The 18,942-nt window shown below is 36.3% G+C and overlaps 1 pseudogene across 1 annotated transcript; it reads left to right on the forward strand.

Annotated features, from left to right (window-relative positions):
- The first annotated feature begins 5,021 nt into the window (after window positions 1-5,021).
- LOC147558635 (calcium-dependent protein kinase 1-like) lies at window positions 5,022-9,020 on the forward strand (annotated as a pseudogene). The gene is made up of 7 exons (XR_015234420.1): window positions 5,022-5,905; window positions 6,670-6,813; window positions 6,936-7,088; window positions 7,331-7,446; window positions 7,615-7,782; window positions 8,216-8,440; window positions 8,727-9,020. The product of XR_015234420.1 is annotated as a calcium-dependent protein kinase 1-like (transcript).
- The last annotated feature ends 9,922 nt before the right edge of the window (window positions 9,021-18,942 follow it).

Genomic DNA, 18,942 nt, shown 5'->3' on the forward strand with positions numbered 1-18,942 from the left:
CTTCCATTCTCATGCAATAGCTAGCTAGTAGTGAAAAAAAAAACCTAGATATATAACACTTCCTATGAAAATCACATAAAGTTAACATTATTCAGACCTAATGAATCTCGAATGCAGTTAACCCTGAATGGATCTTGGTACCTTTCATTAAGATGGTTCTATGTCGATAACACAAGCTAAACACTTCCAATATTTAACTCAAGACCTGTTATGTTCCAGATCAAAATTTCTCGCATAATGCTAGGGAATGAGAAAAACTAGTCAGACTCTGGAAAAAATCTTATATCGCTTGATGTGATTTGTGTTTCTGTTGATTCTAATTTACTAGACCAAGAATCACATCAAACGATATAGGATTTCTGCATATAATTTGCTTAATTTTCTTGTTCCTTAATATTACTCATGTAAACTGAGAAAGATAAATTGATTGATCTAACTTTTGTTTTCATTATATTGTTTATGCTATTAAAGGGGAGTAACTTTATACAATAGCTATACATATAAAGTACCTATTTGTAGCCACATAGTTTAGTAGCTAACATGGTTTTGTATTTAGCTGTCATGATTTAACCACAAAACAAAATTTGAAAGAGAGAACCTAGAGAGATAAATACTAGGGTTTCTCTCTCTCTTAAACACCAACATACCTAGATTGGTGGGTGAGGAATTCCACAAGTAATTGTATTCTTGTTCAGTGATAGCTAGACTGGCACGACAACGATACTACCCTAAAGCACCAGTACCACGATATTAAGACCAGATGACAAGTGTTTAGGGTTTTCAGGGTGTTTGTTTGTTTTTACTTTTTCTTTTTCTTTTTAGGGTTTGTGGCCTGTTTGAATGAAGACAAAAGAACTAATGAATTGGATATGGGATAAGATGAGAAAATGACAGAATCTGAAACGTCAAATCATGTTTTCTTTCATGTTCTAAAACCCTACTTTTATTGGGTGATTTAAATTTTCAAGGGTCCCTCTTCAACAGTCATTTCAGGTCTGGTACTATTCATAAAGAAAGACAGAGAGACGATCTTTCCTTTTCTTTCTTCTGTGTTCCTAACACCATATATTATACTATTATTTTATTAAACAAAAGTAAACGATTAGAGAGATAAGAGAAAAATCTAGAGAGAGAAACCCTAGATTAGGTCTCTCTCAGAACACTACCGTACCTGGATTTGCGGGTGGGACTGCATTTTCTGAAGAAAAGTAAGCGGCTGGATATATTTGTCGAATGACAGAGTGGGACTATAACAAGTCTACCTTGAGGTATCTGTCTAGACTCTATATCAGAAATATGTATGCATAAAGAATTGCAACATTGAGAGATGGCAATGCATTAGGGTTTCAGGGATGTCTGTTTTAGCTTGTTTTTTTAGGAGGGCCGGCTGGCCGGGGTCAGAACTCAGAATGGAATACTGCTGGAATTCGATGAGATGGGATAGAACGACCCCGTAGAAAAGAAAGAATCTCAAACGTCTAATCATATGTTTTGATTGACTTCTAGGGAACTTTGTATTTTAATGTTTTTTCTTAACATTTCTAATCCATGACTCAATTTTTTTTATTTAACTATCCATGACTCAATTTGAAAATTCTAATTCGATTTCTTAACAAATTAATTATTTAAAAGTTTCACTTAAAGACCCTCATTTATCGACTCAGTATTAAAGAAAAATACTCATGTAGAAAAACATGCAAGTAGTTTTACAGTGTTCCAATGCCAAGCATTTTTGAATAAATGATCTCATTAGTATCATCTACAAAAGAGAAGAAGAGTTTTGGTATGATGGTCGGAGATTAGGTACTAGGATTTTCGAGTGAAGGTTTTGGACGTCTTCCCTATTTATAAGGTAGGAAGATAGTAGTCTTCCTTAGGGCGTAGGGCTTCACAGGTCCTAAATAGTAGGATTCTACTAGGGGTTGCTGGTAGCCATTGATCTCTTAGGACTCCGAGGGAGAGCATCTCACCCCTACAGTGCACATTGCCCTTAGTATGCTGTCCCGTAGGAAGTTGTCTATTATCTCTTAGAGACTTGATCTTCCTCCATGAGCCGATTGTGTGGCGAAAAACTAGGGCTTTGGGTTGACCCAATCTCAAGCTATCTGACCAGATGGGCACGTCGCTAGGAGGAGTCTGAGCAGGTTGACATTGTGACAGACTAGAATAAGCATGCTAGGAGCATGGGCTTAAGTAAGCACTCTAGGTCTATTGGGTTTGTTCAGGGGCGGAGCTATGTGTAGACTAACCCAGGCTATAGCCTGGTTAAGTCTTGTAAGCTCCGCACCAATTTATTGACACTTATTGAAGGTAGCCTGGCTGGATGGAACTGCTTCCTAGCACATGTGAAGCAATGGTTTGAAACCACCTCCCAACATGACTATTTGTACCTTTTTCACGATGGTCTTGATAAAAAAAAAACAATCCTTCTTTGGTCCCCAACTTATAACAAAGTCCTTATTTTACCCTTAACACTTAACCAATTGTCATTTCGGCACTCAATTATGTCTAGACATTCTTTTCGGCCCCTGCTATTTTTGTCCTTCCTCTTTTCTCTTTACCTTTTCTTTTTTCTTTCTTCTTTTTGCATTTTTTTTCTATTATCACTTCAACGTCCACCATAAGCCTCTCCCCTACTTAGCGAAATTATCGTGGTATGTCTACCATATTTCATTTCAACTACTTGGCAGACAAAATAGTTGACGTCTTTGATTTTTACGCTTTTGTCACAAATTTAACTTCAATTTTTTTTTCGCTTCTCAAACTTTGGGTATGTCTAATAAAAAAATTTATCGTCTCTTGTCCCCTAATCTTAATCTTTGTCTTCATCTCACCTCAACCCATGTTTTGAGACCTCAACAGTACCCTAGTTCTTCAACCTACTATAAGCCCTAATACTGAATAACAAACTTGTACCCTACCCTTCAAAACCCTAATTACCCCAACCTAGAAAATGAAAAGATTAGGGCAAACACTAACCCTAAGTTCAGGACAACCAAGATACTAAAGTTACATTATAGGTAATGTTGGGCTTCTCTTACTGAGTTAACAAAGAGACTTAGTTTCAGGAGGCAAGACATCAACAAAATCATTTGAATGACAGATGCTAAGTAACCCAATCACATGGTTTCAAAAGCTCCATGTAATGGTGATTAGAATCGTCACATAGTAATACAGACCAGTTGCATGGATCCAACCATTTCATTGTTTTGATCACCACAAACTGTCCAATAACAAGAGGAATAAATTGGATTCTCTTCTTCCTGTGCTGGAAGAATTTCCTCTTGAAATTCTTTTTTTCTATTAACTTCTGCACAATGGAAGATGATAAAGGGGTTTCTTCAAGGAATAGTTTTAGAGAAAGAAAGAGAGGGAAAAGAGTAACAAAAAGGAGAAGGAAGAGAGAGGAGGAAGATGAAAGTGGTTGTGGTGACGATGGCCGGAATTTGTAGGGTTGAAGTAGGGGAAGATGAAGATTAGGGGATAAGAGACAACTAAGTAAATTTTTGGACCGAAAAATAAATATGCCCCCTAAGTCAATCTTGATTGACTAAGTCTTTATGCCCTAGAGATTTTTCTTTATTCCCCAAAGCCCCCATCTTCTCTTATCTCCTTTCTGCTCTTCTCATTTCTCTCAAACACACTTCTGGTTGTGCCTCTCTTACCGACTTCCTCGTCTCATCATTTCATCTTCATGCTAATTCTCCCCCAACCTCCCTCGCCCTCTCTCGAATAGCTTTGTAGGACTATATCTTCTTCTACTTTTCTGCTTTTCTCTCACTACTAATTTTGTAGCAAATGTTTTTTTTTCTAGAAAAATGTTAAAGAACAAGTTAGTGTTTCGATTTAGGATTCCAAAGCCGAGTCACTGCCGGTAGACATGCTTTTCCCTCTAACTCATTGGGTAACAAACACAATTTATGGTTTAGAAATGAGAAACCGAGACCTTTTGTTTTTCATTTTCGACTCAAAGGTTAACTACATAAAATAAATTACGAAATCGAAAATGATAAAACTAAAAGTAAAAAAGACAACCTTCTTTGCAATAAGAAAAAAAGAGAACCTTTCTACATTGAGGGTGAAGATGAAATGGTGAGACATGGAAATTCTGCAAGAAAAGAGAGCACAAACGAAAGGTGTGGTTGGGGGAAATTCCGAACCATCAAATTTTGAGCATTTAAAATTGAGTGGATAAGTGGAGGGAAAAAGTTATGGGCAACGCTTTGCGGAAAGCTAAATAGTTTCCGGTGTGTGAAGACTTGGTCAAAAATTGGTCAATTTTGTTTGACAATTTTATTTTGTAAATTGTTAGGGGAAAAAATAAAAAATCTCCACCTCACCTCATCATCTTCACCGGCGAAGGCCGCCGGCCGGTCAATTTTCCTCCTGGCGACCTTCAAACGTTAAAAAAAAAAAAATTTATTTCTCTCTCCTCTCTCTCTAAAAAAATAAAAAAATTTCACACCGGGAAACTATTTAGCATTCCCCAAAGCGCTGGCCAAAGTTATTCTCCCCGTTAGATTCTTTCCCTCCATTTTCAGTAGTATAAAAGATTCAGCAAGTAACGAGGCGAAAGAAACATCAAATTTAAACTTCTTCTCTTCTTTTCGCAGCCAGACCTGGTAAACTTGCAAACTACTGCTTCTCCTCTTTCTCTCTCTATGGTAAGTAATGTTTTGATTCCTAGGGATAATGAATTTGTCTTTGAATGTATTGGTAATTAGTGTTGAATTCGTTCTTGTTTTTGTGATATTTAAAGTTATTCACTTATTTGATTAATCTAATGTTCATACCCAATTCTATCGAGTATTTCGTAGGCCCGTGATCTTTGAGATTTGGTATGATCGATTAGCTTACAAGATATGAAAGGAAACTTTCTTTTTTCTGATTGAGGGAAAAAAAGGAACTTCCTTTTTTTAATTCATTAACTGTAAATTTTGAGTAGATTACTAGGTCAAGTTAAATATAGCTTAGATTGATGATTAACTTTGAATCTTTTCATGGTGATAAGTGATATAAAGGCTTGTTATCTTACATAGATGATTTTTAATGTAGAAATAAGGGTTTGAAGGGAAATTTAGAAGTAGGATTAGGATGGGAAATATTTGTGTAGGGCAAAGTGCTTTGAAGGATGAATACCTTCAATCAGTTTATACAGTAATTTGGCCGTCTCAGGGACCTAATGAGGAATCCCTTTCTTCTCCCCATGGAGAAACTATTACCAATGTACCAAAATCTGACCTAAAAACACCTCAATCTCCTTCTCCAACACATGTCCCAAGCATACCTCTGGTACCAGTTGAGATCCCCAAAGAAGATACTAAACCTCCACCTGCGAACCCACAAAACCCTAGAAAACCTCATTCCAGTAGAGCACCAAGTGCTGGGCTTAGAGTAGATTCAGTTTTACAAGGAAAAACTGTTAATTTTGAGGAACATTACACCTTGCATAGAGAGCTAGGGGAAGGGCAGTTTGGGACTACTTTTCTATGTGTAGAGAAAGAGACAGGTAAAGAGTATGCTTGCAAATCCATTGCCAAGGAAAAACTGGTGACAGAAGAGGATGTCGGTGATGTTAGGAGGGAAGTTCACATAATGCATCACTTGGCAGGTCATCCGAATGTGGTCTCTATTAAAGGGGCATATGAGGATACTAGGGCAGTTCATATTGTTATGGAATTATGTGCAGGGGGTGAGCTTTTCCATAGGATTGCTCAAAAGGGACATTATACAGAGAAAAACGCAGCTAATCTTACTAGGACCATAGTCGGTGTAGTGGAAACTTGCCATTCTTTAGGAGTTACGCATCGAGATTTAAAGCCCGAGAATTTTCTCTTTGTTAATCAGAGAGAGGATTCTCCTCTTAAAATGATTGATTTTGGATTGTCGATGTTCTTTAAGCCAGGTAAACAGTGTATGCCATTGTATTTCCTTACTGTATTTATGCTTGAGTGCGTATGTATAAACCTTTGGAAGGTACCGTCGAAAGTTGTTGGTTTCTGTATGTGTAAACAGGTTTTCTTACATGTGTTAAACTGGTCCAATTTTATTTGCATTCACAATAGGTAGGACAACGTTTGTAGGTCCCTGCACTAAAACCAGAATTCCGTTCTTTTATTGATTTTTGTTCAAGAACAGATATAGGTCCTGAGATTGATATCTTATCTCTCCTAGAGAGAAACTTGACATGAGAAACCTAACAAGTAAATAACCATCCTCCATAGGCCATGACAAGGTAACTCAATAATAGGCGGACCGCATTTGTATTACATCATCCTGTATTTTGTATAAGGTAAAATGGGGTTTAGTCTGATAGTCCCACATCGCGTGGGAGATAATCCGGATTCTGCTAGGCGCGTGCTCATGCTTAGTAAATACTAAGGGGTCCATGGTGTCCTTGCGTACTCTGATGTGTAGAATGAATCATGTGTCTTCACTAATGCAGAGGCCTTTTGAGTAGGCTAGTGAGCCTTCAGCAGGATCAAAACCCTGTAACCATGGACTTGGGTCTGGATGTCAGATGCGGCAATACCAATAACTGCTAAGGCCTTTCCACTCATGTGGTATACTTCACTAATTACAAGCTCTAGTTGGTACTACTTCAGTTCTACTGCTGCTATATATTTGTTTATCTACTTCTGGTAGAAGCTGACTGTTATGTTCTTTCAGGAGATGTATTCTATGACGTCATTGGTAGCCCATATTATGTTGCGCCAGAAGTACTTCAAATGCACTATGGTCCAGAGGCCGATGTTTGGAGTGCTGGAGTGATTATATACATTTTGCTTAGTGGGGTCCCTCCATTTTGGGCCGGTGAGTACTCTTTGGGTTTCACTGTTCATTGCTATACTCGGAACATGCTATAAATTGCAACCAGTACTAACTTGTTTCCAATTTTGTTTCCAATTCTGTTTTCTTTTCTTTTGATTCTGTAGAAACCGAGCGAGGTATATTTGAACAGATCTTGCATGGTGATCTGGACTTGAACTCAGGCCCCTGGCCTTGTATATCTGACAGTGCAAAAGATTTAGTTAAGAGAATGCTTGTTAGAGATCCCAAAAGGCGGCTAACTGCTCATCAAGTTTTATGTGAGTTGTTCTATCTTTTGCTGACCATCGGATATGACGGTACTGTTTATTAGTTGTTCTACCAATAAGTTTCTTTGAAATTATATGGATGTCCGTTAATCACCAAAATCCACAAGTTCAATTGACACAAAGTCCGAATAACTAATTGGTTCTTTTTTTCACAGGCATTAGATGTAAGATTTTTGCTCAAATTTAGCAGGAACTTTCTTGCATTATGAACATGTAGTTGTTGTTCCTTTCAGGTCATCCTTGGGTGCAGGTAGACGGTGTTGCTCCTGACAAGCCTCTGGACTCTGCAATCCTAAGTCGCTTAAATCAATTTTCTGCAATGAACAAGCTCAAGAAAATGGCTCTTCGAGTAAGTTTGGAATTATCATCTAGGAACGGGTTAGTGGGATTAACATGTGAGAGGACCTAGGACGAATATCTGAAAACAAATGATATATATTTTAGCATCTGCTAATACTTACAAAAATAAAATTGTACTTCTTTAATTCTAGAAAATAAAATCTGTTGTTTTTCTTAGGTTATAGCTGAGAGGCTATCTGAAGATGAAATTGCTGGCCTAAAAGAAATGTTCAAGATGATTGATACAGATAATAGTGGGCAAATCACTTATGAAGAGCTAAAACTTGGTCTCGAAAGAGTAGGCGCCAATCTTATGGAGTCTGAAATTCATGCTCTAATGCAAGCAGTAAGTATTCGTGAAGTTATTAGAGTTTTAAGTTACATAAAAAACCACAAGATTCTCTATACTTTGTATTTAATTCCTGGACTTGTTCTTGGTAATGATTTGTTTGTGATTTTTATTTTCTTCGTTTGTCCAAGTGAGAAGATAAATACTCTCCATGCAAATGTGCACTTCATATGCTAATAGCCTAATACTAAATTACTAATAGGATTTTGAAAAATAAAAACTAAATTGTTTGTGCTTGGAATTCTAAAATATCAGAGTCCTCTTTGAAATAATTGTTCTCTTTATTTATTCATGATGTAAATAATATGGTATTTTTGTATTCTTCGATTTTGGCATGTTTTTCACACATTATATATATATACATATAATAGGAAATGAACAATCTCCGAGCATCATAGAGTTCTCTTATTCTTTGATGGTGGAAATGCAGACTGATGTTGACAACAGTGGCACCATTGATTACGGGGAGTTCCTTGCTGCAACAATGCATCTAAATAAAACCGAAAGGAATGATCATCTATTTGCAGCTTTCTCCTACTTTGACAAAGACGGTAGCGGCTATATAACCCAGGATGAGCTTCAGCAGGCTTGTGCGGAGTTTGGCATTGGCGATGTCCATATAGAAGAAATGATAGGCGAAGTTGATCAAGACAATGTAAGCTGTTTCCTTTCACTTCATTATGATTTTGTAGTGAACTGGAATATTACCTCCCTTCTCTTCACCAATCACCGGTAGATAACGAAACTAATTGGCAGTTTGTGGAGAAGACCTAGACATTATATTCTTGGTCATTCTCATGACTTCTCTTTGTCCATGTGAGACTATTCTCACACGCCACCTTCTCGAGTCTAACACGTGTTGTTCTTTTGTTGGCTGACGTTAAACACTTATGACTTTTGAGTTCATCGGATTAATAGTTTCGTTGGTTAAATATTTACAGGATGGGCGCATAGATTACAATGAGTTTGTGAGTATGATGCAAAGAAGAGATGTAGGTTCGGTGAGAAAGGTCGACAAAGTAGTTTCGGCATTGACTTTAGAGAGGCACTAAAGCTTGGGTAAAATTCACGATCAGCGTCATTTCTTTCTTCACAAATTCTACACGGAAATTAGGTCAAATCAATACAGGTTTAGTTTCTTTTTCTTGTTATGTTAAAGTTATAGCAGAAACGTTGTTGGAGTACATTTTTTTCCAAAACATCAGAAATATAGTAATTACCTTTTAGACATTTTTCTATATTCCAGGCTGATATTTTGTATTTTCATTTAGAGGGCAATTTTAAAACTAGAATTTGAGATCACAAGGATGAAATGTGGCATGTGGAATTCATGGTATTATGCCATAAAAGATTTGATACAATAGTAAATAGGGGCGGTAATTATAAGGCCCAAAATGAGAAAGTTAAAGAGAATCAGACCCAATACTAAATAATAATGAGGAAAAAATCCAGTAGGTAAAAATACAATTTTGCCCTCCAAGATGAAATTTTCCGCCCAAATCAACGTCAAAAACAATTTTGAACATTTCTGAACAATTCTTGGTTTGCTCTCAACAATTTTGTAAATTTCTGAATAAATCTTAGTTTGTCTCAACAATTTGTAAATTTCTGAACAAATTCGTTTTTGCTTAGACATTGTTTTGCCAAAATATTTCGTATTTTTTTCTTTTACATTTCACATAGACAAACTGACACAAACATTTTGGCTACAACATTTTTCGATTTGTCTTGTGAAAAAATAAATGGTTTCCGCATTTTTTGTTTTGCTTTCGACATAATTATTAAGACTAAAGCATTTTTTTATTTGTCCTTTACAAAAATTAAAATGTTATGCATATTATCCTTTGTATTTAACAAATCCGTTAACGAACAAATAATATATTGACTAATACATTATATATGTTGTTAAGAACATAATTATGTATGACGCCAACATTTTATAATAAGTCGGGACATCATTATAGATGTCAACATTTTATAACAACACAATGATATATGTTGTCAACATATAAGGGTAAACATGGAATTATGAAAAAATATGTTGTCTTGTTAACAACATAATTACATATGTTGTCAACATTTTGAAAAATGTTCAAAAAATAAGTTTTTTTGACATTATTATTGTAATATTTTGTCTTCCACTACTATCATGTGTAACATCTACACTAATGAGGTCATATGTAACCTATAACTTAAAGGCACATTCATGCGTATGCATGTAACTCCTTGTGTAAATGCCCATAAATGTCCTTACTTTGTAGAGCCTATAAAAAGGGTTCTAACCCAATGTAATTGACACAACAAAATAGTAGAATATTATACTACAATCTTAAGGTACAAATATGGTGTTCTTAGTCTTTAGTTTTCTCTCATCTCTAATCTCTCTTCTTAACTTATTTTTCACAACACGTTATCGGCACGAAGCTCTATTTTTTTTTTAAGAAGATTAGAGAATCATAGAGAGTATACTTCCAATTAGTTTTAATTCTTATAGTATACATAGGAATAATTTTTTTTTTCCTTCACTTGCATCTTTAGGAAAAGTAATTAAATATGAAGGTAGTAATTTTGTTAGACATACCTATTCATATTAGCATTTGTAGCATATATCTTTTTCATGATAGGATTGAAATAGTCTTCATCTAATATTATAGATAAACTCTAACAAACAATTTTTTTTCTAATGTTGTTCATATTAATTTTTTTTTCCTATGTATGCACGATTAAAATTGCTAGTATCAACCATGTCCATCTATAGTGATTATTAATAGTATTATGAACATATTGATATCTATGCAATGATGAAGATTTTTAGAAAAAAAAAATAGGAAGAAAATAAGCAAGTATTTTTCTTAGACATATTTATCTAACTTGTTTGTTTGTATTGTTTAGATCATGTCGGATAATCTTACAAAATTGCAATTTCTTGCTCTTGATATTACGGGAAAAATTTCTTGACATGGATTCTAGATGCTGAAATTCATCTTGATGCTATGAATCTTGGAAATACCATTATGGCTGCAAATGAAACATCCCCACAAGATCGGGCAAAAGCAATGATTTTCCTTCGTCATCACCTTCATGAAGGTCTGAAAACTGAATACCTAACGGTAAAAGATCCATATGTTTTATGGACGAATCTGAAAGAAAGATATGACCACCAAAAGACTGTCATACTCCCAAAAGCTCGTTACGATTGGATGCACCTGCGTTTATAGGATTTTAAGACAGTAAGTGAATACAATTCAATTCAGCATTGTATAAAATTAGCATCGGTGACAATTATATTCAAGTGACCAATGCCCCTTCATACAACATCGGTGACAATTATATTCAAGTGAACAAAAATTAGCATCAAACCACGAGATGTGGAATAATGCCAAATACAAAAATGACAAAGGAAAAGGTGTACAAACATCTAATCATCGTGAATATAATTGTCACCGATGTGGTATGAAGGGGCATTGGTCACGTGTTTGTCGTATGGCGAAACACTTGGTTAAACTTTACCAAAAATCCATGAAGGGGAAAGGTAAAGAAATAGAAGTCAATTTGGCAGAATTTGAAGTACCGATGAACAAAACTCCCTTAGATATTTCTGACTACTTCATAGATCAAAGTGGTAAAGAATTTGAAGTATCCATGGATCCAACTCATCTGGATGTTTCAGATTTTTTTGCAGATCCAAGCAACAAAGAATTTGATGTTTTACTTCACAATGGAAATGTTAACTAGAATCTATACTAAAATTCTAGTTTTAATATGCTTTTAGGAAGAATTTTTTTTTCTTAGACTATGTTTTTGCTTTTGTCATTTGCTTTGGTCATTTGCTTTCTCAACAATTGTGTTTTTATTATGTTCCTTTTATTATAAAATATTAAAACATTTCTATATTTTTCTTTTAGTTTCTTATTAGCATGGAGTTTACTAAAGATTTCAAAACAAATTGTGGGGATGAATGTCTTAACGATTGTGAAACGACAAATACTATTCTGCGGAACAAGAAATTTTTCTTCCAACTAAAATTAGTCAAGGCTAATGTCATCAAATTTGAGGACCCACAAACCTGATTGAAGGCTCTGGCAAAGCCGTTGTTATACTACCAAATGGTACAAAAATTGATATCCCAAATGCTTTATATTCTACTAAATCTGCACGAAATCTATTAAGCTTTATAGATATTCGTCATAATGGATATCATATGAGACAACTTGTGACAAAAAGAAAGAATACCTTTGTATTAATTCAATAGTCTCAAACAAAAAGCTGATACTAGAAAAGCTTCCAGCTTTTGCTTCGGGTTTATACTATACAAGTATAAGAACTATAGAGTCTAATTATTTGATGAACCAGAAGTTCAATTCAATGACTCTTGCAATTTGGCATGATAGACTTGGTTAGGGGTGGGAAAACTGCCCATAAACCCGCACCCGCCCACGGGCACCCGAGCCCAGAAGTGACCATGGGCACCCAGGGCCCAATAGGGTAGTACCCGCCCGTCCCGCTAAGTGTTAGTGGGTGGGCTCGGGTGAAAACCTCTACCCGCGCACCCATATAACCCGCCCACGAAAACACCCGCAATCGGTACCCGTTATACCCGTCCATGGATCCGCCCACTAACTCACCCAGTGAACCTACCCATTCCCTTTGAGTAACCTTTTACATGGGTCAAGAGACACTGCACAATTTATTTTGACCTTTGGCCCTTTAAAACACCAAGGGACATCCATCTTGACCCTCCATTAAATGGCCCCTTACTACAACCGTTGGATGATCTCTTAGGGTTTATATAAATACTAGTATTGGTTTCTTACAAGAAACTCATTCTCACTTGGTTCTAACTTCTAACTCCTCCTGCCCTCTATTTCCCTTCAATCCTTCCATCTTCCAACACCATTATAGTTAATTTGAGGCAGCAAACTCAATCTGCCATTAGGGTTTTATATAGGCTACAGTATAGACTCATCTTTATCTTCATAAATCTGTCCTAACAAACTCTAATGGTGGATTGAGTTTCTGATTATCGGTAAATAGCTTGTGGTGTCGCCCCTTTTGCCTCTGCCTAAAGATCAAATATTCAAATATCAAACTATATATAAGGTATATGGTAGTATGATACATTTCTTCTTAGCTTTGCTTTGCATAGATGATCTTTTTTCTAGTAATTTTCTTTACAAATCTAATAACTTTTTCTGTTAATAACTTATAACAGACGATCTAGGTAGGCTTTGCCTCTTTAATTTCCGAAAAATATCAAAGATTCGACTATCCAGATACATACCAGGTATGGCCTATGGATTGTGGTTTCCTTTTCTGTTTTATTTTTTTTATATTTATTTTTCTGGTTTATAAATCTGGCATTTTTATTATGAGATATCTAGTGTGTAATGGCAAACAATTGTTCAAATTGGCTTATAAATCTGACATTTTCATGGTGGGTTTTTCATAATTGGCTTTTAGTGTTGTATTCTCCCCTTGATTGTTCAAATTGTTTGTTGTAGGTCAGATGGATCAAGCTGATATAGCTTCTGATCCAATGATTGATCATACGATAAATATTTCAAATCAAAATACTGATCCTTTGCTTGAAGTCCCTCCGGTTGCTGGTGGTCCTCCTCTTGTTGATGGTTCCCCTCCTCCAGCAGCTACTGAAGAACTAGTTGAAGAGGGTGAATTGATCAGTAACAAGAGAAAGAGGACTGCCAAAATCTGGGAAATGTGGGATGTAGTTGAGATACCTGATCCTGATAATGTTGGTTTAACTATAGAAATTGCTCACTGTAAAATTTGTGGTGATAGCAAGATTCGCAAGTCTAAAAATGGCACTAGCCATTTCATTAGGCACACTGAAATTTGTTCGAAAAAACACAAGGTAGATTTGAAACAGTCCACCATTTCCCAAACTCAATTTGGAACTCTTGCATCGTTTAAGTATAGTTTTGCACGAGCTCGTGATAATATGATAAAGTTGGTTATTATGATGGAGCTTCCGTTCCAGTTTGTAGAAGACAAGTTTCTTGAGTTTGTTATTGCTGATAGTTTTCATCCGTCCTACAAAATGTTCTCTCGTGGAACAGTGAGAAATAGGTTGCTTAAGTTGTTCGCTGATGAAAAAGCCATTGTAAAGAAAATGTTACTTGATTGTCCAGGAAAGATCTCTCTAACATCTGATCTTTGGAAATCCAATCAGAATTTGAGCTATATGGCCTTGACGGCACACTTTATTGATTCTGGTTGGATTCTTCAAAAGAGGATCATTGCATATTGTTTGTTAGATAAAACTCATACCGGTGAACACATTGCCCAACTGATATTTGATAAACTTTGTGAGTGGGAAATTTCTCACAAGGTCTTTTGTTTATCTCTTGATAATGCCAGTGCGAACACTGTTTCTGTTTTGAAGTTAAAGAATTTGCTACCCAATCTTCCACTCAATGGTGATATATTTCATGTTCGATGTTGTTGCCATATCTTAAATTTAGTTGTTCAAGATGGGTTAAGAGTTCAACAGTTCAAGGACATGCTTTTTCATTTGAAAAGCAATATCGAATATATCATGGTCTCCGATGTTCGATATGAACAATATCGAGCTTTATGTGTTTCAATTGGAATGGCCCCCAAGAAGCTTCAACTTGACGTTAAACACCGGTGGAATTCCACTTATTTGATGCTCAAGGCTGCCCTTCCATATCAAAATGCTATGACCTTGTTCCTATTTGATAGAGCATGTCCTTGTGTGTTGACTGAAGAAGATTGGATGTATGCGCAACTTTTATGCAAGTTTCTTATGCCTTTTTATGAAGCGACTAATTTTTTTTCTGGCGTGACTTATGAAACTTCCAGTCGGGTGCTTGAACATTTACTCGATATTGGGCAGGTTTTTAAGGAATACAGGGGCAACCCTTTATTTGGTGATATTGTTAAGGCAATGGAAGCCAAATTTGTTAAATATTGGGGAGACACTCCTGTATTGTTTGGGATAGCTTGTGTTTTAGACCCTAGGGTTAAATCAAAGGTTGAATTGGTATTGGAGGAGTTAGAGTATTGTTTTGAGACTTCTGCCTATAGTATCAAATGTTCTTATAGTCAGTCAATTTTGATTGATGTCAAGCTTCAGGAACTCTTTGAAGAATACACTCAGTCTATGAAAGAAATATTGAATTCTTCGAATGCTAGCTCACCATCGTCTCCAAGTACTCCCGTTGCTGGTAATTCTTCTTTTGTAGTTTGTGAAGGGTCTTCAAGGCGTGGTTCTTTTTGGAGAAGCATCGGACGTGGGAGAAGGGATCCTATTGCCGCAGCCTCTGAGGAGCTTGCCAGGTATAAATCTGAACCCGAGCCAATTCTTGAGAATATTGAAGCTTTTAAAACTCTTGGTTGGTGGTTGGAGAATGAGAAGCGATTCCCTGTTCTATCTATGATTGCCCGAGACATACTTTCTGTCCCTGTTTCTACCGTGGCTTCGGAATCTGCTTTCTCTTGTGGAAAGAGGATTCTTGGAGATTATAGAAGTTGTTTGAGCCCTGATATGCTGGAGTTGAGTGTGATCTTGAAAGACTGGTGGAAAGTCAAATATAAAGGTTTATTTAAAACTTTGAATCCCATTGATGATGCTTTCGAATGCTATGTTTCTGGTCCCATTTGTTCTGCTACTGCTGCTGTTGGGATTGGTGGAGCTCCTCCGGGCCTTCACCAATAGATCTTGAAGTAAGTTTCTTCGATATTTTCTTTACTTCAATTATAATTTCGTTATCAACTGTTATCTAAAATTTGTTTTGTGCTTTTTACATTATAGGAATATCAATTTTTTGTAACTTTTGTATCGATTCTGACGTAAAAGAATTCGATGATGTTGGATGCTCCTGCACTTAATTTCGAGGAAATTAAAGAATGCTTTTGGAGTTTGTATATATTATGAATATGCTAATGAAGTGGGTCTATGCTAATGAAGAGGGTCTATTTTGAGATGTTCACTAAAATACCAGGTAAGTTTTAGTTTTAGTTTTTTTTTTTTTGTTGAAATTTTTAGTTTTTGTTCTTCAATGTTTTAATTTTTGTCTCCCTTAATGATTAATCTTAACTTCTTTTGTTAGACCATTTGTCTTCAGTACTATCTCATTGGTTGTTGATGAATGGGATTGTATTCCTTTTGGACTTGGTCCTCTTGGTTGTTGGGGACTTGCAAATCGCAATGGCTGCAGCTTCTGGATCAGATTATGGTGAAGCAAAGAAAAACTTTTGTATTAAAAATTGTGTGTTTGGAATTTCTGTTTAATTCAAAATCTAAGGCTTCTTTTATCTATTTATAGGTTGTTGACAAAAGCAAAGATGGAGTATTGAATTAGCTCTTAGCCTCTTACTTTTGGTACACTTTTTTATCTCATATATCTCCAAAATCTGTTTAATTCACTTTTTTATGTAGTTAGAACATTTTCATATGTAGGAAGATTTACATGATTGCAACTTCTATTTGCTTAATCACTTGTTGTATTCATTTTCATGATTGCATGAAATTTAATTTTGCTCCTATAAGTAGTTTTAAGAAGTTGCATCTTTAGTTACTAAAGTTTTTGTGAAATTGCAGGTGACTCTGAGAAGTTAGTGAAAGTGTTGTATGAACTTGTTAGGCACCGACCCGCCGTGCTCTGTCAACCATATTCCTAAACAATGCAATTATCTAGTAACAATTTCATGTGCTAATTATGAGGTTGATGGTACTGTTTCTGTAGCAAGTCCATGCTTCAAGTGGGGATGGAGTGGCCAGTTTTACCTTTGCCAAATGATATGTGCCAGTAACAAGAATGCATGTGATGATGTTATGCAGTTGTTCAAGCTGATGACCATGGTGTTAATTATCGTCATTTGTTCAAGCTGATGAGCATGAAGCAAGTAGATGTTTGAAAACTAAGCTCGTGGTCGGATGTCTTGTTGAATCACTCGTTGAATCATCTTGTTGTTTCTACAATTTCATATAATCTTTTGATGTTATTTTATGGTCTAGTTTGTTTATCTACTTGTTGAATCACTTGCTAATGATGGGAATTGGTATTCTTGTTTTGAAGTAATTTTAATTTATCTCATAAAGCCCGCATCCCGAACCACCCGAGCCCGAATTACCCGAGTCAGTTAGCGGGCTTGGGCGGGTAATGACGCAAAGAAAGTTAAAATTAGCCCGCCCGAATAACCCGCTTACCCTAATGGCCAAAAATTATTTATGCCCGTCCCGCCCGGCCCGATGCCTTAAGTACCCATGGGTGCCCACACCCGCCCGATTCCCACCCCTAGACTTGGTCATCCGGGTTCTATAATGATGCGTCGAATAATAGAAAATTCACATGGACATCCGTTGAAAAACCAGAAGATTTTTCAACCAAACAATTATCCATGTGCATTTTGTTCGCAAGGAAAATTGATTGTTCGACCATCTCAATCAAAAATAAGCATCGAGTCACCTAGTTTTTTACAATGGATTCAGGGAGACATATGTGGACCTATCCATCCACCTTGTGGGTCATTTCGATATTTCATGGTATTAATAGATGCTTCAACACGATGGTCACATGTCTATCTATTATCAACTCGCACTGCTGCGTTTGCTAGACTTCTTGCTCAAATAATAAGGTTAAGGGCACAATTCCCTGACTACCAAATAAAGACAATTCGTCTCGATAATGCAGGAGAATTTACATCAAAGGCATTTGATGATTATTGCATGTCAATTGGATTACTGTTGAGCATCCAGTAGCTCATACCCATACTCAAAATGGATTAGCTGAATCTTTTATTAAACGCTTACAGCTTATAGCTCGACCCCTTGTTGTTAAGAGCTAAATTACCTAGTTCGGCATGGGGACATGCTATATTACATGCTGCAGCTCTAATTCGTATTAGACCATCTGCTTATCATCAATACTCTCCAATGCAACTTGTATTTGGACAACAACCAAATATATCACATCTTAAAGTGTTTGGTTGTGTTGTATATGTGCCAATTTCACCCCCACAACGAACAAAGATGGGTCCTCAAAGGCGTCTTGGTATTTATATTGGTTTTGATTCACCTTCAATAATAAGGTATCTAGAGCCACTTACGGGTGATGTATTTACTGCACGATATGCCGACTGTCATTTTGATGAAGAGAAATTTCCACCGTTAGGGGGAGATAAGCCACAAAATGAGGCAAAACGTGAAATTTCTTGGAGTACATCCTCTTTATCTCATCTAGATCCTCGCACTAGCCAGTGTGAACTTGAAGTTCAAAGGATCATTCACTTACAAAAGATTGCAAATCAATTACCAGATGCTTTCACAGATTCAAAGAAAGTAACAAAGTCACATATACCAGCTGCTAATACACTAGCACGGATTGATATTCCTAAAGATCAACTTAAAGATACAAATGTATCTAAAACACGGTTAAAGCGTGGCAGGCCTGTTGGTGCAAAAGATACCATTCCACGGAAAAGAAAGAAACATGAAAAAATAAATAGTCCTCCAGAAGAGGCACATAGCACACATGTACTTGAAACGATCAATCAATCCACCAATATGGAACTCACTGCCCCAGAAGAGGCACAAGAAACTAGTGTGAGAGAATTATCAACTAATTATATTAGTACAGGAGAATGTTGGGAAAGAACCAAAATCATTCCTGACAATAAATTTGCTTTTGCAATAGCTCTGGATGTAATAGCAAATAATGACGATCATGGACCACAAAATATTGAAGAATGTCGACAAAGAAAAGATTGGCCAATGTGGAAGGATGCTATTCAAACTGAACTAAATTCTTTAGCGAAGAGAGAGGTATTTGGACCTGTAGTTCCAACACCAGAAAATATAAAACCTGTAGGATACAAATGGGTATTTGTGCGCAAAAGAAATGAGACAGATGAAATTGTCAGGTATAAAGCATGTTTGGTTGCTCAAGGTTTTTCTCAAAGACCGGGTATAGACTTCCAAGAGACTTATTCTCCTGTAATGGACGCAATAACATTCCGATATTTGATAAGTCTGGCGGCATCGGAATGTCTTGAAACACGTCTAATGGATGTAGTCACTGCCTATTTGTATGGCTCACTCGATAGTGACATCTACATGAAAACTCCTGATGGATATAACTTGCCTAAAACATCTAAGTTAGGATCGTCAAACAT

This window comes from Eschscholzia californica, unplaced genomic scaffold (assembly GCF_041429995.1).
Source record: "Eschscholzia californica isolate CP2 unplaced genomic scaffold, dmEscCali1.0.p SCAF_2, whole genome shotgun sequence".
NCBI classification, from domain to species: domain Eukaryota; kingdom Viridiplantae; phylum Streptophyta; class Magnoliopsida; order Ranunculales; family Papaveraceae; genus Eschscholzia; species Eschscholzia californica.